This window comes from Sorex araneus, chromosome 4 (genome assembly GCF_027595985.1).
Source record: "Sorex araneus isolate mSorAra2 chromosome 4, mSorAra2.pri, whole genome shotgun sequence".
NCBI lineage: Eukaryota > Metazoa > Chordata > Mammalia > Eulipotyphla > Soricidae > Sorex > Sorex araneus.
The window spans coordinates 173,441,058-173,466,017 of NC_073305.1; the positions used below are offsets into that span (position 1 = coordinate 173,441,058).

General features: G+C 40.5%; 1 non-coding gene across 1 annotated transcript; it reads right to left on the reverse strand.

The window, feature by feature from the left end:
• Positions 1-734: 734 nt before the first annotated feature.
• LOC129404722 (U1 spliceosomal RNA) lies at positions 735-897 on the reverse strand. Its single transcript, XR_008630079.1, has one exon. It is a non-coding gene; the product is annotated as a U1 spliceosomal RNA (small nuclear RNA).
• Between the last annotated feature and the right edge of the window lie 24,063 nt (positions 898-24,960).

A 24,960-nucleotide genomic window follows, 5' to 3' on the forward strand; every position in this document is an offset into this window, starting at 1 on the left:
TCAAACATTTCAATGTATCCAGTGCATCTAAAAACCACATTGTTTTGCACTGGAGCGATAGCACAGGGACGGCAGTGCTACAGTGCTACGTTCTAAGTATATAATAATTTTCTAATTTATTCTTGAAAATTAATTTCTAATTAATTCCAAATAAATGGGATTTTTTTTCTCTCCCATTACATACCACTGCTGCTCAAAACCCATTCTAATTCTCTAGCAATGGATGTAAAGACAAGGGGTAAAACTATGATAAAACTATCATGATATCATGATGATAAAACTATCATGATAAAACTATGGCACCTTCAAGAGGGAAGGGCTTCAAAATGACCTTGAAGACTCTAAACTAATGCAGGAGTCCTCCTTATAATTTCCCTATTATTTGGCCACCAAGCCTCCTCCTGTGTAGTCACTTGCACTGAAAGTCACCAGGTCACTGTGCTGCCTCATACTGAACTATAGGAAGAGTGTTGCTATTTGAGGGGGAAATATACCTCTGTAGAACTTAGTTGATTGTCTTCTGTTGACCCAGAAGGCAGTGGACTTCTGTTAACATCAGTGCCCTTACACAGAATATCAACCAAAATATAGAAAACATCCTGCTTTAAGTTTCTGGTGTGTGCTGATTTGCAATGCTTACAAATCAGAAGTATGACCTGGTCTTCCATTCAATTAGCCTTTTCTTAAGTAATTGTTGAATTACTTTTTCTTTTCTTTTCCTTTTATTTTTTCCAGGAGAGAATGTGAGCACAGTTCCTCACTACCACAAATTAGGCAGTTGAGTTTCCCACATTTGGGAAAATGTAGGGTTCAGCACATACGTTCAGCACAATGGATAAACCTCCCCCTGGATAAACCACCTTCATGACTGTGATATCTCCTCTGCCGGGTAAATATTGAATTTCTTTCTATTTCCTCTAAGGAAACGTTACTGGACCATTTCTAATGGATTATTCATAACTCTAGCACTGTAGCACTGTCGTCCCGGTGTTCATCAATTTGCTCGAGCGGGCACCAGTAATGTCTCCATTGTGAGACTTGGTTATTCATAACAAGCAATGCAAAATTAATTGTTTCGGTTCTGCTTTGGGGGGCATGGTTTGGGATTTTGGGTGGAAACATTTGAAATATGGTGGTAGGAAGAGGCAATGATGGTGGAATTGGTGTTTGAATACTAAATGTAATGAATTATTGTGAATGACTTTATAGAGATAAAATAAAACAAAAAGACCCCCAAATTTATGTATTTCTTTATTTAGTTCTTTTTTAACCACACCCTACAGTGTTCGGTGCTAACCCCTGACTTGACTCATTCAGGACTGACTCTGGGCAGTGTTGGGAGACCAAATGGGGTTACCAGGGATTAAATTGAGACTGGTCATGGGCAAGGCAAGAGCCGTCTGCACTGTACTGTAGCTCCAACCCAGTACTGAATTTCGTCTTTTAAAATCTGCATCTACATGTCAAGTGGAAAGTGAGCGGAGGGGAGGGTAGTTTTTATTCCAGGCCGGAGAGATAATTCAGTGGGTGAGGTGCATATGGCCCCCGTGCCAGGCCAGGAATAATCCCTGAGCAATCCCCGAGAAATCCCTCCCCACAGTAGGTCTCCCCGCCACCCCCCCCAAAGGAAACTAAAGTAAAACAAATAAAAAGTTGTTTAATTCCTCTTCCCTCTCTTTTGTTGAAGTCCACAATGGAACTTCCCACACGTGTGGCTGCATGCTTTCCCTTCACTTTATCTGCAATATTAGGACACACACAGCTCCAGTGCTCCAGAGACCATTCTCTGGCCGCACTGCTTCGTGACGCCCAGTAGGAGTGCCGCGAGAATGGACCTGGGCGCTGAGAGGAGGTTCCTGCACGCATCAAACCCAGTCTCATGTATGCAAAGCGCCACCGAGCTATTTGCAAGATGCCTGGGAGGATGATTCTCCCAGACGGGGTTCAGAGGAGCCAATCGCCGCCTCCTCCTGGCGCTGCTACTCACGGACCTCCAGGGTAGGGTGGGCACTGTGGTGCCTACCTCAGGAGACCACGAGGTGCCAGGGAACAAACCCATGTCAGCACACGCTAGGCATGAACCCTGACCACTGTACCAATGTCCCATTCCTTCGACTGAAAATTAGTTCAGCAAATTCAGTTATTTTTAAATTGAGATATCTGGCGCAGCTTTCACTTTTTGCGATGGAAAACTCCAAACACATACAAGAGCCGATGGGAGAGAATAATGAATGCCCCTGTTAACACTCGCTATAAATATACCAACTTGTGATCAAACTTACTTTATATTCATCCTCATATACTTTCCCACCTCCCTGGACTTATTTTAAAATAAATCCCAAATACCACATGAAATCATTTATAATCATCCGGTTTCTCTAAAATATGACTGACTCTTATTTTGTTGTGTTTGTTTGTTTGTTTGGGGTGGGGGTCACACATGTCTCAGGGCTTATTCTTGGCACTGCACTCAAAGATCACTCTTTGGGGCTGGAGCGATAGCACAGAGGGCAGGGCATTTGCCTTGCCCGTGGCCAACCCGGGTTCGATTCCCAGCATCCCATATGGTCTCCTGAGCACCGCCAGGGGTAATTCCTGAGTGCAGAGCCAGGAGTAACCCCTGTGCATTGCTGGGTGTGACCCCCCCCAAAAAAAATAACTCGTGGTGTTGCTTAGGAAACTGTAAGTGGTGCCAGGGATCGAATTGGTGTCTGTAACATGCAAGGCAAGAATCTTGGTGCTCTGTGACTATCCTCCTCATCCAAATATGACTGACTTTTAACAACAATATTATCCTTCCCTAAATTAAAAAATAATTCCTAAATACCTTCAACCCTATAATAATTGTTCATATTTCTATACCATACTATCCGAGCTCTGTATCTTTCCAGCTCTTCATTTTGTGGAACCAAGATATAAATCAGGATGTCAGCATAAATAGTGACCATTAAAATTGGATTGTATATTATTTGTCTCTTCTAATCAGTTGCTGTATTGTTCATCTGATTACTATTTCTCCTTATAATAAATTTATTAAAGAAAGTATTTATATGCCATCAATATGTAAATGATATATTTGTAAACAGATAACTTTTTTCATTTTGATTTTCATTTCCACCAGTGTGGGTTTTTTTTTTTGTAGTTTTGTCCCAGAAGTGTAATTTCTGAATTCAAGGGTAAATGTACATGTGCTTTCAATTTCTTAAAATGTTGTCAAATATAGTTGCAAAAATAGTCTCCACAGATCTTGTGCTACTTTGATTTTTTAACTATTTAACCACCATACATGAGGGATATTGCCCTGAGGCCATTTTGCAGCTGCGAAAACTCAACAATTAATGGAGAAGTATTTGAAGAGATCTTCTGGATTTCTTTTTCTTTTTTTCCTTTTCGGGTCACCCCCAGCGATGCACAGGGGTTACTCCTAGCTTTTCACTCAGGAATTACTCCTGGAGGTGCTCAGGGGACCATATGGGATGCTGAGGATTGAACGGGTTGACTGTATGCAAGGCAAACGTCCTACCCACTGTACTATCACTCCAGCCCCAATCTTTTGGATTTCTATAAGTCTTTTCTCCTATTATAAGCTTATTCTGTTCCTGTCCACTTGATAATATATGATCTATGTTTTAGCAATTAGTAAAATTCTTCAATAAGAGAATTAGAATACCTTGACAGTTACCAGAGTACTTGCTTCCAGACTGACAGTGACTGAGCATCTTGAATTATCTTAATGTCCATCTCATATACTCCCACCCACTACTATGAGATTATATACAACATCACTAAAAATAAAAATGAACCTGTGATCAGTGTCTTTCTCCTAAAATACCACATTGGGCCTGTGATGTGTTAGTTAAGATAGTGACCACCGAACTCAGACAAATAGAACTTGCATCACATCTCCATCACCCAAATGTTTGTTGGATTGGTGATATAAACACCTGTGACTCTGCTTCATCATTTGCAATATCAGTATTGAATATTTTAAAAATATTGGCTGTGGCGTGATGCACTGTGTGTCATGACAGTTATAGAATAACAATGCATTTAAAGAACTTAAAATAGTACCTCACACATAACAAGTTTCCCAGAAATGTTCGTTAAGAAATGAAAGATAGTTGTGGCCACAAAGGACCAGACCAACACAATGGATGAAGTGATATAATTGAGTTTACATATATGTGTATGTGTGTGTGGCGGGGGGTCAGGTTTGTCCTGGGGGAAGGGTGTAAAGAGGGAAAGGAAGGGATATTGGTGTTCTTGAGGGACACCGGTGACGAGTATTATAAATCATAGAACCTCAATCAATAAAAAAGTTAAATGAAAAAAAGAAGTGAAAGTGATTTGGCCAGAGACACGGTACAGGGGTGAAGGCCCTTGCCTGGCACTCAGCCAACCCAGGTTCCATCTGTGACGAGCAAATGAAATCCAAGCAGCGCCTGGAGTGATCCCTGCCTGAGCACAGATCCAGGAGAAAGCCCCGGGGTATGGAGAGATGTGCTGGGTGCAGTCCAACACCCCTCTCAAAAAAGGAAATAAAAGCTACTAATAAGATAACAAGGTTAAAACCTAAGTATAATTTGAAAATATTTGATATTAAATGTTTCTTGTGTTCTATCAATCACCCTTTTCTTTCCCAATTGCTTTGTTTTATTTTTTTTTTGTGGTTTTTTTTTTTTTGCTTTTTGGGGGTCACGCCTGGCGATGCTCAGGGGTTACTCCTGGCTTTGCACCCATAAATCACTCCTGGTGGTGCTCAGGGGACCAGATGGGATGCTGGGAATCAAACCCAGGTGGGCCGCATGCAAGGCAAAAATCCTACCTGCTGTGCTATCGCTCCAGCTCCCCTCCCCTGATGCCCCCCCCCGCCCCACAATTGCTTTGTTGAGGGGAATACCCCACTGTAAAAAACATCTGCCAGGGGGCAACCGGGGGAGAGCCCCGACGGCTCTTGGGTTTCGGGAGGGTGAATGCTGGGCCACTCACCCAGCCTGAGCACCCCGGGCCATGGGGCAGAGGAAAGAGGAAACGAGGGCCAAGCTGATGCATTGATCAGTTGTCGTTTATTCCATTCTCTCCTGTCTCTCTCCTTCTCTTTTCTCCCAGCTCTCCATCTCTCTCTGCTCTGGATCTCTCCCCTAACCCACTCTTACAGCCTAGTTAAATGCCCCCAGCATGAGGGGGTTGAGGCTACACATAGGTGCAGTCACAATCAACAGGGTTGAAGTTCCTTCCCTCAGGGGATGCTGCTTCTAGGACAGATTCTCTTTCACCAGGATGGCCCATCCAAGAGCAAATCCCACGAGTGTGTTTCTCCTCTCCTCGTCCAGCTAACATATAAGCATTCCTAATATCAATCATTATGTATGGACACAATAAGAGATGCATTAAGCTTATAGAATTGCTCTTGTGGGGCCATCTCGATCTCAGACTACAGTGCTCAGGCCAGATTAGTCTTTCCTATCCCTAGCAGGGTCCTAGTCTCATCGTACTTTTGGATCATGACAGCACTTTTCCATGATCAAGCTTTTAACTTATAGTTAAGAATTAGGCACTTTAGTCAGGCCATCTCGATGCCAGGGTAGCACATAACTCACCACTTGCCCTGGGTCCATCCCGGCCCCTAGTCGGGACCCTACTTTTGGGGTGCTAGGAACTGAAAACAACTGAGGCTTAAGTCGAGAAAGTAGATGCCCGGGAATGAATAATATTCAAAGCCAAATAAATCCCAAGTTACAAAAGAATAATATTGTCTTCTTGTGTCTATATAAAAGGGACATTGCTTTAAAGTAAACTATTCAAAAGACACAAGGAGAGGAGAAAGGCAATATTAACTTATAGTATAAGTTTAGTGTCCTAAAAAGATTTGACCTTACAAATGAACAGTTTCATTAGGGGGAAAGGCTGATTAACTGTTTGGGGAAGAGAGCATAGAGAAGTAGTTACAGATACACAAAGGAATTGAAGTGACTCTAGAGCACATTGATGGGTGTGACCAGGATAAACCTAAGCTTCTTGTGGCAAAGGGGGGAAGGACAAAGCAATGTCATCCTACACCCACAGTGATTAGGGATGCCTGGCGGTGGCAGGGATTTGAACTAAGTTTTCCGCTGTGGCCACAGTCCAGGCTTGACCTTAACCTCTGTGCTCTCTCTGCCCCTCCCCCCACAGAAATTTTAAGATAACCTGACATTTTTCAAAGTATTTCCTGTGTTTTACACACTCTTACCCCCACACTCTGAGCTCCATCTATACATTTAGATTCATTACAGAAGACTCCAAAATAATAGGGGCTTCATCAAATAAAATATTTTTCTCTCTGAAACAAAAGATTATAATAGACAGTTTCAAGCATCTATAGAGTCACCAAAAATCACTACTTCACTGCTATCAGCATTGAACTCCCTCCTTTCTACAGAAGCTGCGTTTCAGGGTGGCAGTGGAGAATAGAAAAGAAAAAAAAAAAACAGGGCCACTCCTCCCAAGAGATCTCAGTAAAATCAGAAGTTACAGTGACTTATATTTCATTGACCAGAATATATAATCATCTGGTTAGAGTAACATTGTAACTGAGGCTGGACAATATGTATTTTAGTGGAATCACTGTTTCTAAGTGAAATTAGAGTTAGTTACTAAAGAATAAAAAGAGACTAACTAGTAAAGGGAGGCAGCAAAATGTCTGCACTACAATACTCATATCTTCTGAGTCATTCTCTATGACTTGTCACAAAAGTCACGCGCATTGGTGCAGGGATCACATCAGCAGCTTCTAAGACCCAGAAGTGACATTTCTCCTAACTTGGCAATTGGTGAAAGAAGAATGGTAACCTGAGCACTCTCATAGGCACTGGTGTTAAGAAGATTCGTAAAATTAGAGCCATATTTCTCTCATCTTTGAAAACACTGACCATTATTGGTTCTAAAAATGGAATCTCCTTTAGGCAGAATTCTTCTGAAAGTTGACAGTGTGGACCCTCTCTTCTTTACTTTCTTAAACTACCTCGATCATCATCAAGGTCTTCCACCACTGTAACATTTGAATGTATTCATAACCTCCTGCCTTTTGAGTTGTCTCTACTTTTGAAAACCTTTAGTCTTACTAAACCTTTAGTTTTCCTAGTCCTCTATAGTTTAAAATTTTAGAATTCTTATTTTCCATATTTCTCTTCCAATTTATTATGAACTCTACTTTAACACAGATACTTTCTGCCAACACTTTGTTTTAATTTGTTTCTGTTTGCCTTGGCTTAGTTTGGGGATCACATTCAAAGGTGCTAAAAGGTTAAGATTCCCAGTGAGTTACTCAGATGATAGGATAATGCTGAGGATTGAACCCAGACCTCCTGCCTGCCAAGCATTCAAACTAGGCTCTCTGCCCTCCACAAATATATATATATACAATATACATATATTTATATATTTATATATATATATTTAGGCTATTTAATGTCACCTAACCTTTCTTCTCAGTTTTTTATATATATTCACTATGATGACCTTATGTTTTTATCATTTGAGAAGTGAGGCTAAAGACAGAATCTCTCAAATCCTCCCAAGGTCTGGGAGAGGCTCAAAGGCTTGGAGCAAAGGTTTTGTATATAGAAACCCTAGCTTCAGCCTCAGTACTACAAGGTCCCATGAAAGTAGCTCTGGAAGAGATCCTGAGCACCATCCACATGACCTTGCCTTCCCCCTCTAAAAAATTATCCAGGAGACCCATGTTCATTAGAATCATCATCATCATCATCATCATCATCATCATCATGCAGTTGATTGTCGAATTTCTCGAGCAGTCTCAGTAACATCTCCATTCCTCCTAGCTCTGACATTTCAGAAGCCTCTCTTTACTCATCCTTCCCAAGGATGGGGCCCCAGGGAAGATAGACAGGTGTACGGGCAAGAGACTCTCTGTGTTGCTCTCTTCTGGGAGCTTGGTTTTAAGTCTCTGGATGTTGGTTGTTGGTGGGATTACACAGCGCCAGGAACAGTCCCTGGGTATGACTGCCTAGCTACTGGCAAATGGGAAATGTGGGCAAAAGAAGCCCAGTCCCGATCCAAACAGAATTGGAGGTCTCAGCTCCGGGTCCCACACACCTGGGTTCTCTGCCAGTACCTTCATGTGTGAGGCATGTCTGAACATGTAGAGAGGGGCCTTGAGGATGGCTGTGGCTAGGCTCCGCAGGTCTTCAGAGGTCTTCATTAGAAAGAATACTTTTTCTGAGAGAGACAGCAGTGAGTCCTGGAAGGCAGGAGCTTACAGAGATGTCTCTGGACTCTGTACCAAGTCAATTCCACCAGGGTACCTCAGATGGTGCGGTTTTGTCTTCTCCACCCACTCCCAGTGAAACCCCAGTGGCCATGAGCTTCCAGAAGCAAAACCCAGGTATATGGGTTCAGGGACTAAGAATGCAGGCCTCATGGCGGCAGTAGAGATGGGCTGTCCCTTCCCATCTTCCCACCCACTTGGTGTCCTGGCTGTCAGGCCCATGATCTGACTCCAGGCACCATCTCAGCATATCAATGGCCTAATGGAGACTCCCAAATGAATTTCAAATGGATTAGCTCCCTCCAGAGAGGTCTCTGGACTCCAACTACTTACAATTTTAGAATTTCAGAAGCAACCTCTCATGATATTCATAATAACTGATAGAAAATAAATTATTTAGCATCTGCCCTGGCAGACTGGCTTGAATGGTGGTGGGAAGTTTTGAGCAAACCATTATATCCAAAAGGAGAGAGAGAGTATGGGGGGAATTGTCTGTCATGGAGGCAGGGTTAGAGCTGGGAGAGGGGAAGGGTGTGGGGGTCCCATTCTGTCCAGCAGGGAGGACCCTTCGTGGGGCTGAGGAGAGGACGCAGCCGAATGAACAGACACAGAGCCAGAAAGCAGCAAGATGGAGGAAGAGAGAGAGTTTATTCTACTGGCAGTTACAGTACTTATACCTCTCTGCTGGGAGGAGGTGGTATGGTATGCGTGCCTGGACCCCCATTCAAACAGTTTGAAAAATGCATCAGTAAGATCAGTAAGATCAGGAATTTTAAGCAAGCCTCTGTTTGACTAGAAGATAAGAGCCAGGCTTGTAAAATGGGTCCCTACAGGAGGGGAATACTGGGAACATTGACGATGGAAAATGTGCATGGTGGAGGGATGGGTGTTCCGTCATTATATGACTGAAACTCAAACTTGGAAGCTTTGCAACTGTATCCCATGGTTTTCAATTAAAAAAAAATTAAAAAGAAAGAATACTTTTTCCAGCATTCAGATGACTCAGTATTGATTCCTTCATCAACCAGATTTAGTCAGATTGTCTGCACACACAAGAGTGCAAAAAACCACCAATGTCCACTTGTGGCAAACTAAGCAAAGAAAGTACCATTATATGAACATTTATTAATAACAGATGACACTATGAACCGAAAACAAACTCGGAAAAATTCCCAGGTAGTTTTGAGAAAATAATTCCCATAATCAGCTTTGCCTGTGAATTAGTAGAATGCTTATCATCTCACTTGGAGCTGGAGAGACTTGTACAAGTCTATGGATGAAAGCAAACAGTGACTAGATAACCCCCCTGACCTCCTCCTTACACACACACACACACACACTCAAACACACACACACACACAGAGTGAATAGCTGAGGGAGAAGCCCACAGCCAGGCCAGGCCCACAGAATATGCTGCCTTAGGATAGAATATTCTCCTTGAGCCCTTCCCAGCAGATGTGCACAGGACACCCTCTGGTAGCTCCAGAAGTTCACTTCCTGAGTTTTTGTTTTCCGTTTGAATGTTGACTAGATTTTCCTTTACAGATTATATAGAAACTCTGATTTTTTTTTTCTGGTTATGTTACCCAACCATGAAGTTCAGAGATAATAATAAGCTTTAAAGGCCTGAGCGGACATGGGACATAGTTTATAGTAAGAAAAAGAATATCACATAGTCACTAAAAGGGAATCTCAGACTTAATTCTCCCCGCAGACCCTATACCATCAAGCACTACTTATAGGTCAGGACCTGACACCTGTTTAGCTGTATCAGTCATGAAGGACTCTAAAGACTGGTGGCTTACGGGGCTCCAGTGGAAGCTTATAACCCTGAATGTGAGTTTATGTACTAAAATGAATGACATACAACCAGTTTTCAAGTGCACAGGTCACAGAGAGAAATGTGTCTAGTTTCAAAAGTCTGATATTTTAGATACCAAAACCAAGAAACAATGCATTGCACCCCAGAGGATTGGTCACTAGGACATTTGTGTTACATGCCCTCACCAATATTTACAAGAAACACTGTAAACAATCCTGTAAAAGGGGGGGAAAATCATGTCACATTTTATGTCACAATGCCCTCAGTTAATTTTTGAATCCCCACAAATTTTTATTAGAAAATTCTCCAAGGGTACTGTTTTCAGCTTCCCTTTTACAATTTGCCTAAGAGCACTTTAAACTTCTACATTCCAAAGTGCTGATGCTATCCGAGAAGGCACAGTGGGTGGGTTGTAGAGAAAGATGGAACCAAACACACTAGAAAACTGACATCAGGCTCTACTGTCAGGGATGGACCTGACTATAGTTTCCGTTCATGGCCAAAGGCTTTGCTGCACTAAAGTAACCATTGCAATGTATCTGGCCCCTTTTCATGAATTTCTGCTTCTCGGTTGGTATCCGTTCTTGCCAGCAGATCCGAAGACAAGTGATTAGACATCAAATATCAAAGTCCTTTCCTAAATCATTTGCTTCCCAGAAGCCCTGGGAACTCTCAGGACAAATGGACACATGTTCTCCTTCAGGACTGGGGAGCAGGGCCTTCAAAGGGGGCTTTGAATCCTGTTTCATTCTTCTCCCTGGGCAGTACCTGTCTTTTCAATATGCATAGCCCTGGGAATTGAGGGTCACCCTGTGCAGAACCACGATTCTCTGCCCAGATGCCTTTTCTTGTTTGTTTTCTTTTTGTTGTTTCAGGCACACCCAGCAGTGTTCAGGATGTTCTCCTGGTTCTGTGCTCGCAGATCACATTTGGCAGACTCATATAAGGTCCCCTGAGCCCATGTGGAGTCAAAATGCACATCAGCCACATGCAAGGCAAATGCCGTACCCGCTGTATTATCACTTCAGCCTGTCCCAGGTACCTTGCCTTAGGAAACTGTGCTTATAAAAGAATGTGCATGACCCCAGTCAACACCTGAAAGCATTTGTCATTTCCTTGCTTTGTCACTCCTTTACTAAAAGTGAAGGGTAGAAATATGCTTTGGTCATATCTTTGCTTCAGCTCATGTTAAATTGTGTGACCTTGGAGAAAGCATTTAAGTGAATGAACAGGAATTTTCCACTTTCTATATTTAATAATTCAGAATTTTAAAATTTTTAGCTTCAGGATCTTTTTTTTTTCACTCAACTCTTACACATATATACTTTTACTGCAATAGTTTCAGCTATTGCTAACCATGACTTTCCTTTCTAAAATCAGGCCTAATGTGTGACTTTGAAACCCTGATTTATCTGATGCTAGAAACAATCCAATCAATTTCATTTAGGCCTAGTAACATACAGCGATTCATTTTGAACCTAATAACAGACTCTCAATCACTTCAGATTCAAATTGAATAGATATTTAAAGTCAGTTACCTTTTCCTACCATGCAGGCGGGATACTCTTGGAGAGCTTGCCGGGCTCTCTGAGAGGGATGGAGGAATCAAACCTGGTTAGGCCTCTTATAAGGCAAGCGCCCTACCTGCTGTGCAATAGTTACCCGTGGCATGTTCGGTATGCCAAAAACAGTAACAAGTCTCACAATGGAGATGTTACTGGTGCCCACTCCTACAAATCGATGAACAGTAGGATGACAGTAATAGTGACAGTGACCTTTTCCTACACCATCTGGAAAGTGTCAGCATAATAAAACTGAGGCCTAGTCTCAGAGGAGAGTCATCCAGAGCTGATATGTCATACTCGTATATTGCAACTCTGGCGAATGTTCCAAAATTTACTTATGGGGCCTATGTCTACTCTCTGGAAACATAACACATCCATAACTCATCCATCTTCTATTCTTTTACCCATCCACTCCCCGCTCATTTTGTTTTCTTTCTTAATGCTTAATTTTCAAATAAAAGGTTTTCTTTTGTGGAGGTTACTTCTATGTGTCACCTTGATAGATCCTGGGTGTTTCTGGGTGAGACCAGCATTAGAACCCTTTGCTTGCTTGGGCGCCTTCCCCCCACGAGAGGGGATTCTCTAATCCAAGGTGGACCCAGTGCAGGAGCAGAGAACGGGTCTTGGTATTTGTCCACTGTTTGCAGGTTCTTCAATATTACCAAGATTCAAAATATAAGAAAGACGCCAGACTCAGAGTTAGAAAATGAAAAGGTTGTTGAAAAGTCTTAGAAAAACTCCCTAGCAGGAGAGGAGTCTTATATAGGGCTACTTGACTCCTTTTTTGTGTGGGATTATGAGAAGAAAACTGAGTCTTTGTGTAACCTATCAAGTCACTTGAGTGTTACAAAGAATTCAATGGTTCCTACTTGTTTACAGAGCTTCTAGCTCATTTAGAATCTTTTGTGTCGCTAAGTATACTTTTTCTAATTCCAAGTAGGATGTTGAGGCTCTCTACTCATTTATATATGGCTCTTAGGTTTTCTGTTTGAGCATTTATACAGCTATTCCTGTGTATCCTTTAGTCTCCTGTGGTTTCAAGTCTGGAGCAGAATTTATGATCTTTGAAAATAGTGAAATTCCCATGATCTGAAAGAGCCCTGGAACTGGCAGGAATGTTTAAGATGTGGAATAGAGACAGCTACAATGAAGTTGTTAGTAGTAGCTGGCCAGGGGAAACTGAGGCTTCTTCTCTCAAACCTGAATAGACTAAGAGGCAGAAGAAAGAAGGAATTTTTCTCTTTTTTTTTCTTGTTTATTATTTGGACTAGAACATTTCACTTCATCTCTAGTTTTGAGATTTGTGGCATTGGCTTTCCTAGTTCTCAGTCTTTAGACTTGAGTTGACTACCACTACTGACTTTTGTAGGTATCAACTTAATAGTAGCAATTGTGGAACTTCTTAATAACCAAAATCACATGAGCATATTCCTGTTAAGATCATATGTGGGGCCAGAGTGACAGCACAGTGGGTAGGGTGTTTGCTTTGCACGCGGCCCACTTTGCACTCCAGCATCCCATATGGTCTCCCCAGCACCACCAGGAGTAATTCCTGAGTGCAGAGCCAGGAGTAACCCCTGTGCATCACCGGGTGTGACCCCCCAAACAAACAAACAAACAGACATGCAAAAATCATATGTTTATACATATAGCATGTGTTTTATATATTGCATGCATATTCATACATGTGGATTGCATACTGATGAACACAAGTATAATAAGGGTAAAGGGATGATATCTCCCTATTCACGCTAAGTGACTGGCAATTCACTTGAGCTCTCTGAACCACATTTTCTTCAACAGAAAAATACCCTACTTGATCTCAAATTTTCTTCCATGTTTGGAATTCTATGGACTATGAATTCTAAACACTCAAATTCTTAGACTTGCACACGTTCTTTGAACCATTCCTATAACTACGTAATTAAATATTAGCATAAATGTCTACAACTGGTATGCAGTTCCAGTAACCCAAGTGTATTAAACTCGATGTAATCATCACGGTTGTGACTCTGAACATAAAGCTTGTGTCTTTCGCTCTAAACTCGACTGCATCAGGTACTTCAGAGCCACAGGGCAACAATCTGAATTTGAAGATGAAGTACAGTAGAAATCGGCCAAACTAGTTCCAGTTTTGAAATTTACTCTCTTCCATGCCTCAGTCTTAACTGTGAAGGGGAGACTAAAGGGAGAATGACAAGTTAAGTTTTTCAGAAGTTTATTTTTTAGCTGATTTAACTGTGTCATTTCATAAGTATACACTGAACTTGCCACAAGAGCCCGAAAGCCCATCACAAATTGCAAACAGGAACAGTAGGTTAGGGCCCTAAAGGGATATGGTTAAAGGTGATTGATTGTTTGCTTCAAGACTCCTGCTGTAACTGCTTTTTCTGGCTTCTGCAACAAGGCTTGCTTTGCTGCACTTGCGTGAAATTATAGAGCACCAGGATGTGAGTTTGGGGGACTCAAACAAATTATGAAAATGCTTACAAAAGTGCTCTTGCACCAGGATGTACATATTCCTAATGAAAGGTCAGGGCCTCTGCTGGGAGGCTGAGGCTCTCGCCTAGCAGGACAGCCCACCAGATGGTGTCAATAAAGATTCCTCCAAATTCTATTTTTCTTTTGTCTCTGGTGGTCTTTTGATGATGACCTCACATTACCGACTTAAAAGTGGACATGGTACATTTTTCAATTTATGATATTGCTGAGAAGTATTTAAATCCACCAAACTTTTTTTTTGCTTCTTCACTCACCACTAGGCGCCAGCGTGCATAAAGTTGCCCTAGTACAGAAACCCCTTATTACTTTCAGAGAAGTGGTAGTCATACTAGTAGTAGTTTTGTTTTGTTTGGGGCCACACTCAGCTGTGCTCAGGGCTTACTCCTGGTAGTAAAAAAAGAAGCCTCAGTTTCTTAGTGGCAGCTGCTACAACCAGTTCCACTTTTGACTGCATCCATCCTACATTTTTAGCATTCCTGTGAATTCCTGGGCTCTTTCTGATAACTGGGAAGTTAACAATTATCTAATGTCATTAAATTCTGCCCCAGAGCTCAGGCTCACCAGGAGGCTCAGATAATGAACAATACCTAAGGCAAATGACCAAACCACTCTGCAGGATTCTTGCATTTTCTGTAATATTCGTTTCAATTGATAAGAAATGCAGAGTCCGATTTTCATGGGACTACAGTAAACAACCCATATCTTAACTTCCCTGTATTCTCTGTCACAATCTCATTTCAGTAACACAAAGACCAAGATTCCTATAAAAACTCCACAAAAAGAGGAGCCACGCACAGTAACTTAGTCTGGTACTAACTCCTCCCTATGTGGAAAGTTCCTATTCTTTTCTCTTTTATTTCTCACTAAACTTTGTTGAAGTTTCTAAGCGCTTTCTACTTTTTTAACTACTTTCTAACTCTCAGTCTGAGCACTTTTATTACTCATCGTTTTCATTTTTGGAAATATGGAAAACCCTGGGAACCATGGATCAACAGATACCCACCATCATCTCTCCTTCGTCAGTAGTGCCCAGGACCTATCATAAGCAGTGCCTGGGTGAAATCCAGCTCAGCAAAATGCAAAACAAGCACCTTTACCTATTGTACTATGTCTCCAGCCCTGGAATCCTATAAAATACTTCATATAAACACCATGGATGACACAGTTCATAATGCAGTTGCTATGGACTTTCAATGTTTCAACACCAACCCCATCACCAGAGTGACCTTCTCTCCACCATTGACCCCATTTTCCCAGATACTCCCCAACCCTTTCCCCATTAGCAGGTTACACAATAATTTATTTTACATTACGTGTTACAACTGGGGCTGGAGCAGTAGTACAGTGGGGAAGGCATTTGCCTTGCATGCGGCCGACCCAGGTTCGATTCCTCCGTCCCTCTAGTAGAGCCCGGCAAGCTACTGAGAGTATACCGCAGAGCCTGGCAAGCTCCCCGTGGTGTATTGGATATGCCAAAAACAGTAACAACCAGTCTCACAATGAAGACGTTACTGGTGCCCGCTTGAGCAAATCAATGAACAACGGGACGACAGTGCTACAGTGTTACAACTAAATGGCTAATGAGATTATCAAAAAATACTTCAGTAAAAGAAAAATTGTGAAAATTGAGGCTAAGATAATAGGCGATACCACGGGGGTTGTGAAGTCTTTGTCTGAGCAACCAACAGCTTAGTAAATCAACAGACAAGGGCTTAGAATCTTATCATTATCTTGACTAACCTGTTTTTTTTGGTTTTGTTTCTTGGGCCCACACTCAAGGGTGCTGAGTAGTTCATCTTGCTCTGTAATTGTTCCTGGAACCAGGGTTGGCATGTGGAAGCAAGGGTCCTCCTGCCAACCTCAGTTCCCAGTTCAACTTCCTGTACTATCTCCCTGGTCCTGCTGCTTATCTTGGAAGTGAAAAAAGGAAGGATCAGTTCCCCCTTTGCCAGTAGCTTCATTTTAGCTGTCCCCATCCTACATTTTAAACATTCCAATAAATTCCTGGGATTTTCACGAGACAGGGAAGTTTACAATTTCACAATACCGTAAATACTGCCCAGACCTTTGACTGACAAGAGACTAATATGAGTCAATATCTGATCACACATACAATATATATGGTCTTGCAGTCTTAAGTAAACAGTCCTGACCAGCATAAGTCAGTATAAAGATGTTAATCTTATCTCAGCAACCCAAATAGGTCCTAAATTAACAAGGCATCTCTGGGAAAGAAATGGGAATTCTCTGATACTTCGCTTAACAAGTAACACAGATACCCAGTTTTCCTATAAAAAATAAAAACAAACAAACATAAAGTAAGCCACAATTAGTTCTCTACTTGGTTCTTCCCATGCTAAGAAGTTTCTTTATCTTCTATTTTCCAAGTAAACTTTTCTATTTTCTAAGTCTGAGCATTTTTAATAATCAATGTTTTCACTTCTGAAAATATTGTAGATCCTGGGATGAATGGACACAGAGAGTTTTTGTCACCACTCCTGCACCATTAGCCTTATTCCCTGCCTACCTTGAGACACTTTAGGATCCATATTTTACCTGTTATATTTTTATAAAAATACATCCATATCATATACATGCATAGATATGCACAGATCTGTGCTATTATTGATTTGCTGCATGTATATATTACTAAACACCTAGTAGTAATGTAAATTGCTATTTATAATTATACAGAAATCATTTTTAGTATTTATGTGATTTGTTCCTTCTTGGAAAGTTTGTTTTTCTTCAATATGTAATTGCCCAGCAAAAATCTACACTGCTTATGGAGGGGTAAGGTGAATGTTCGGAGCTTCCATGTATAAACTCCTAGATTTTTCACATCAGCCTCTACTGTGGCTCATTTTGCCAGGTAAGTTTTATTTTTCTTACAATTGAGCTGCTCCTGAGGGTCACTGGATTCTGTCATATACGTTTTCATACAGTCTCAAAGAAGCTAGTCTATTAAACTTCACACTTACTCAATAAATGCTCAATACATAATTGATAAAGAATAAATGAAAAGAGACTCGTGAGCCTAGAAATCATTTCTTGGCTGTGTAGCTTGCTTGATGTGGGCCACTATTTGGTTCCAGTAGAACAGAGGACACTTTTAGACTTGCTTAAAGTGGAATCCACATGTACCTTATGTCAATAAGTCTATAGCCTGTTGGGGCCATACAGTGAACCCAGCAACAGTACAGTGAGTAGGTTGCTTGCCTTCACTCTTAGCCAGGCTCAATCCTAGCACTCTATACGGACCCCTAATTTCTGCCAGGAGTGATCTCTGAGTGCAGAACCGGGTGTGAGCCTGGGTACAGCCAGATTTTTTTTTTTTTTTTTTTTGCCAAACAAAAAAGCAAAAAACTTTCAGCTCTCTCACGGCCACAGAGTCCATTCTATTTCTAAGCATATATGTTGAGCTGAAAGCAGAAGTCTTAATAATAAAACAGCATATTTTAATGGCTTATTGGGGGGAAAAAAGTGCTATTGAGGGTTATTTTTTTTCCTGAATAAAGTTAGCTGATGCAAGTAGAAAAAGTATAGGAATTAGAAATTTATTTGGTTCTTTTAAAACATAGCGGTGATAAAGTGATATTCATTGAAATCAAAGCAATAATTTTAGGCATTTATTTCTTTGCTCTTCCCTTTGTTGTGGTTGCAATGGCTCTGATTGTAGTGCTGGTTTTCTCATTCCCCTTGCTGGCAGGTGGTTGCACACTTTACTTATGGTGCTCACACACGAGTGTGCTGGGGATTGCTTAGTGAAAGTATCATTAGTGAGATGCTCAAACATATCATTTAAGCTTCTCAATGACTTTCTCTCCATTTTACAGATGAGGAACCTGTGATAAAGAGAGAGCAAGCAAATTGATAATGTGGTCACAGTTCTATTGGACTCTGGTATTGGGACATACACTTTTGAGGAATTTCCAAATAAGACTTCTCTAATACAACGGGCTGGAGTAATAGCACAGTGGGTAGGGCATTTGCCTTGCACGCAGCCAACCCAGGTTCGATTCCCAGCATCCCATATGGTCCCCTGAGCACCACCAGGAGTAATTTCTGAGTGCAGAGCCAGGATTAACCCCTGTGCATCGCCAGGTGTGACCCAAAAAGCAAAAAAAAAGAAAAAAAAGAAAAAAAAAAGGACTTCCCTAATACAAGACATCCTTAACCTTTGATCTCTAAGGCATTTCACAGGACAGTGGTTTTGTTGATGACACACCCACTAATATTTGGTTCACCTTGAAATTAGTGCTCTCTCCCACACCCTCTAAACTCTCTATTTTTTTCTTTGGAAAATAAAGTGTGTTCTCAACAACAATTATAGATTTTCATTAGTCAAAGCTCATGGAAAAACAGGCCCCATGGCTTTTTGCATGAATTTCTCTAATCCTTCAGGTTGTAGTAAAAGCCCAAGCATTAAGGATTTGTATTTCTGGGTCTCGAGTCTCTCAATTGTCTTGTAATGCACTGTCCAATATTTGAGGCAGGATGTGGCCTTTAAGCCACTTGCACTTGCTAAGGAAACCTAACACAGCAACCCACCCGCCGAAGCAAGTTGCTGCCGAGCATAGAGGGAATGAAGGCTACCTGCTGAGGGACCTGGGGTTCCATATCCCAGTAAGCAAACCCCTTCCCAATCAGGTGCATTGTTTAATGGAAAATGCCGCCTGAGAATTCCTATCAAGGAAAAGGTCACACCCATGGAACTGAAAACATAGCTAGATGTTTAATCCTCCACAACAGGAACTCACTGTGACTAAGTGACCTTTAAACTGTCACACCATGAAAAACTGCACTCATCTTGTTCTGTCGCCTAACTAAGCCCTAATGAGCTAAAAGCTGAATGCAGTGTGTCTCGTCCCCCAAACAGCTCCAGAGGAGCCCTTACAAGGCAACTGATTTTTTTACACCATTACTTAATAGCTCCATCTGTTACTTAGCCATTACAGAGGCAGATTTTCGCTCATTTCAGGAATCTCATCGACTTTGGCAGTATTGGGCATTTTCCTGTTTATGCCACTCACCATCATTTTATTTCTCACCCCAATGCCTACAAGATACCTCTGTCTCCCACTGACGCAGCCGTCAAGGCACACCGCATTAATCTCAGTGAAGCATGGAGCCATCCTGAGGTCCTAAAAACCAATGACCTCACACTGCACTAGACAGTAAAATTCAGGATAGCCTCAGGGAGAGTGTTGGCAAAGAAAGAAGCTATAAAAAGAGTTTTCTCCAGATTCCTTTCCTTCTATAATCCAGTCAGGTCATATTTTATTGATGCTCATTACCAAGGCAGAAAGTGATAAGTGTGGAAACCATGGAAACGTGTTATGGCAGATTGAACCTGCTCTGAAACCCTAGTGACTCATGCTGTGGAACTCTACACAGCAGCCGTTGAGGTGCTGCCCGGACTCTTTCAGGAGCATCATTTGCATGCTCATTCGAAGTTTCAGCTCAGCTGTAAGCGCAACAGCAGAGTGACTGTGCAATCGAAGCAAAATCCTTGTCAGTCACCAGTTTTTCCCAGACCACCAAAGAGATAGCACGAATCACACATCATCTTTGATTCGTTTCATTCAGCTCAATAACTTGAATTGTCACTGTCACTGTCATCCCGTTGCTCATCGATTTGCTCGAGCGGGCACCAATAATGTCTCTCATTGAGAGACTTATTGTTACTGTTTTTTTTTGCATATACAACACGCACGGGTAGCTTGCCAGGGTCTGCCGTGTGGGCTCGATACTCTCGGTAGCTTGCCGGGCTCTCCGAGAGAGGCGGAGGAATCGAACTCGGGTTGGCCGCGTGAAAGGCAAACGCCCAACCACGGTGCTATCGCTCCAGCCCTAATAACTTGAATTATGAAGGATATTTAAATTATGCTGAATATGAATTGATGGCAGTGACAGGTTGTTCGCCCTTTTTATCTCTTGATTTCCTTATTTCTCTCGTTTGTCTTCCCATCAAATTCAAGTATTTGCCTTCACTTTGTTTTGGATTTTATTTTTATTAGATTTTTTGCTGGAGCAATAGCACAGCGGGTAGGATTTGCCTTGTACAAGACTGACCCGGGTTCGATTCCTCCGCCCCTCTCAGAGAGCCCGGCCAGCTATGAAGAGTATCTCGCCCACCCGGCACAGCCCAGCAAGCTACCCGTAACATATTAGATATGCCAAAACCAGTAACAACCAGTCTCACAATGGAGACGTTACTGGTGCCCACTCAAGCAAATCGATGAGCAACGGGGTGACAGTGATGACAGTGATGATGAAGATGTTTTGCAATTATTGATTACATTCAATATTCCAACACCAATCCCCCCATCATTATACCTTACCCATCACCATTATTTCTAATTTTCCCAACCCCCACCCAAGCCTGCCCCAATAGCAGACCCTATATAGTTTGTTTTGTATTGCTTGTGCTGAATAATTCTCCAAAAATGATCAAAAAAGGTTTCCTTAGAAGAAAATGTGCGAAGATTGTTTGTATCTCCCCCTGGAGACATTGAGCCCTTGTATCAGAGACTACTAACATGTTGTTACAGGTTGAGCTTTGTATGCTAATATTTTTTTAATTGAGATTGATTGCCTTCTGCTTTACATCTCATCCAATGTGGTGTGCAACTCTTGGTACATCAGTGGTAACGAATATCAGATGTCGCTCCAGGAATTAAAGATTTTGAATAAGCATGCAACGATCCTCCTGCAAAAAAGTCTGAGCAGCACTTCAAATTTAGTCCATGCACAAATTTTTAGGATATTTAAATATAAACAATATTTTTGAAATTTAAATAACTTTTTTATACAATAAGTTATTCAAAGTTTCTGCGGCATAATGGGATATAGTTGGAGTTAAAGTTTTAACTGGGTGGTGACTTTGGGGTCTGAGGCATGAGTTTCTGGATCATGGCTAGTTAATGAGCTTCTGTGACTTCAGTGGCAGTCTGTGGGAGTGACTGCCAGACTCCATGAAAAACAGGGGGATGAGGGAAGGTCACCCATCCCTGACTCCATGAGATACTGAAGATTTAGGTCACAAAACCCTCATGCCTGAGTTTTTTCACAGATTCCTTCATGGATGAGGGTTGTGTGAGCCTGTGGAGATGCACCATGAGCATGTTGGCAATTGTGTTCTGGCTTTTTCAGTTTGGGGTCACACCTGGTGGTGCTTAGGATTTACTACTGGCTCTGCACTCAGGAATTATCTCTGTGGGCTCAGGGGATCGTATGGGATGCATGTGGGTTGCAGGGTTGACCACATGCAAGAAAAGCACCTTAACCACTATGCATTGGCTCTGGCTCTTATTTGTCTCCACTTAAAAAAAAATTCAAATATCAATACATTAGAGGCACAAAACTATTAGATTTCACTGTTCTCAACCTGAAAAAAAAAATACATTTCAGTAGATTATTCAGTTCTGTGAGTTTCCAAAATCTATGAACACATAAAACTACCATTCACTTCAAAGAGAACTGCCTAAACAATTAAAGCAAGAGTTCTTCTTAGTACATAGCCCTGGAAGACAAATTTATTACTTACACAAGCTTTTAGGATATTTAAATATAAACAATATTTTTGAAATTTTAATGACGTTTTTGTCAGAATAAGTTATTCAAGGTTTCTTCAGTATAATGAGATAAAGGTTAAATTTTCAAAAATAAGTGGTCAAATGTTTATTGCCTGTGTCCAAAGTACCTCTTATTAAGGTGACGTCATCCTTTTTTTTTTTTTTAAGATGATGTTCTTGGGTTACTCCTGGCTCTTCGCCCACGATTTACTCCTGGCAGTGCACAGGGGACCTATGGGTTTTCAGTACCAAACCTTGCTAAACTGTGTGCAAGGCAAGCATCCTACCTGCTATACTATTGTTCTAGCCCCTCAGGTGAGGTCATCTTAATGTGATGTAGAACAGTCCCAGAACTGAACAATTCTGGTAATACATGACTATTCCTGGATCTTTCCATCCTCTCTTTTCAATGCAATACGCAAGATGTAAAAGTCTTTTGCTATTACAGCAAATCAATACAGAAGACTGATTCTTTTGATGATGGCATTTCAGATTTCTGGCTGAATTTGAATCATCCCTTAAATATTGCTTATAGAAACACAGTTGAACTGGAATAAACCTTTTCATATTTTGTATATTAATAACCTCTATCTTTTCAATATAGTTACTGAACGTGTGCTTGCTTTGAGCAGATAACTTTAAAAAAGGAAAAGTCATAGTTACTGGCACTGATAGGAAATCATTTATATTTTGCAATTTGCTAGGTTTTATTATGCATTTTATTGCTTGAGTCTATATCTTGAACATTTACTCTTATCAGTGTTTTTTCTGACATTTTCAATGATTGATTAAATGGAACTCGAGATTAAATATATAATAAAATGTATATACTTTTCTATCTAAAGAACTTTTAGATTTCTTTAATTTTTTTTAAATTGTCATTTTTTTGTACACTGTGATGATTGGATATTTTTAACATTGACTCAACCTTTAATTTTTACGTAGTCTAGACATTAATGCAGCTAGGTCACAGTGTGTGGAATATTTAAAGCCTGGGAAATCTATTTTCAGATTTCTCTTTATTTCAGGTGCCATCCTCCTCAGCAATGTATGAATGTCTCAATACCCATACCCTAACTGACACAAAATTTTATGGATATATCATCACTCATTTACTAAATAAAAAAAAGTATTGTTTCAGTTTGCATTTATCACATAACATTTTATTCAGTTTTATAAATAATCTATATGAATTTATTGCCTTTACTTTCTCTTTTGAAAATATGTGAAAATTTATATTTCATACATATAGGGGGCTTTTTCTATACATGTAATATTTTCACACATTTAGCTCAGTTTGTCTTTTTCCTTTAGTAATGAGTATTGCAATAAAATCATTTTAAATGCTCATCAGAATTAAATTTTCCTTTATAGTGCATATTACTTATGAGTTACGGATTTGACTCGGTGATAAAATGCATACCTTACATGCATGAGAATTGGGTTTAAACCCTTCTAACCCAACACGCACACCCACACACACAAACACAGTAACATTCCTGTATATTTTGGAAGGAATTAGCATATTTTATTTCCATTAGTTTATCATTTTAATGAAAAACATCACCACTGCATTTAACTAGAAACTCTAATTCAAGTTGTTATAAAATTTGCATTACAATTTTTACTATTTTTGACATTTTGTATTCTCAGTAGATATATTCTCCAGGTATTTGTGATGCCAGTGTTCTGGAATTTTGCCATTCTAACAGATGTTCAGTGCTGTATGATCATTGTTCAAATGTTTACTTTCATGATGAGCTGTGGTATAGAACATCTTTTCATTTACCTATTTGTAATCCAGATATCTTCATTGTTGATGTATCTGTTAATATTTTTGGTCCATTAATAAGTGAGTTATGGGGCTGGATAGGTTGTTTGCCTTGCACGAGGCCGACCTGGGTTCGATTCCCAGCATCCCCTATGGTCCCTTGAGCACCGCCAGGGATAATTCCTGAGTTGCAAACCCAGGAGGTAACCCCTGTGCATAGCCAGGTGTGACCCAAAAAGCAAATAATAAATATTTTTTTTAATAAATGAATTATTTGGTTTAATATGTAGAGTGTTAGCAGTTACTTTTATTTTTTTTATATTCGGGATAACAGTCCCCTTTATTTAATGTGTCATTTATATAATCTTTGCTTGTATGTTTTGGCTACACTCAGTACTACTCAAAGGCTTACAGCTCCATGATGAGGGATTACTTCCAGTAGTGCTCAAGGGACCATTCAGCCTTGGGGAATCAGACTTTTGTCTCTGGCATGAGAAGCATGTCCAAAAACCCATACAGTCATCTTCTTACCCCCTTGCATTAGTTAATCTTTTTGCAGTTCATTCCTGCATTTTTTTATCTTCTGTTTTATTCTTTTCAAGACTTTCTTAGTATCCAAGTCATCTGTTCAATTATTCTCATACCATTTTTATTTTTATTTGCATTTTTGTTTTAAATCCATTTAAAATTAAAGTATAAAATAAAGTGCTATTGTATTTTGCGTCAGTGTGCGCACAGAACATTATTATTCTCATGAAATCATTGGGAAAACCGAGGAGGCAGGTCACGGTGAGTTCATTGGCTACTGTTTTCAGTATCAATATCACGCCCAGATCATCTCCAACTGATTCCCTCATGCCATTGGCACTCCTGGTATAAGGCATTTTAAGACATTATCCTTTTAAAGATTATTCATTCAAGTTATTGGATAATTCACTCTTTCTCCCCACTAATTTGAAATGTGGTTCTAGTTATGCATAGAAAAGAGTTTTGCATGGACCTCACTCTACTGTTTCTGTACTGTGCTTCACGGCCCACTGTCACACCATTGAATGTTCTGTAGCTTTGTAACATGTTCAAATATTTGGTAACTCAAATTATAGCATTAAATTTGTTCCCAAAGTGGAAATTCTCACCTGTTGACACATCAGATAAATTCTTTAAAAAATTGTCAAGAATTCAAATGTTTGAAGGAGATTGTAAAAAGTGTAAAATTCTGGAGAACATTAATATTGCCCGAAATTTTGTTTTCCTATCCACAGACATTTATTTAGCTATCCATGTCACTCGCAACAAAATTTTGTAATTCGCTCTCTATAGTTAGATATTATTTAAAGGTGCCTCCTAAGGTGCTTCTATTTCTGTTGCTATTTTAATTGTATTTTTTCCGCTATATATTCTAGATAGTATTGGCATAGAGAAATGTATAAACATTTCATTCAAAGACAGTCATC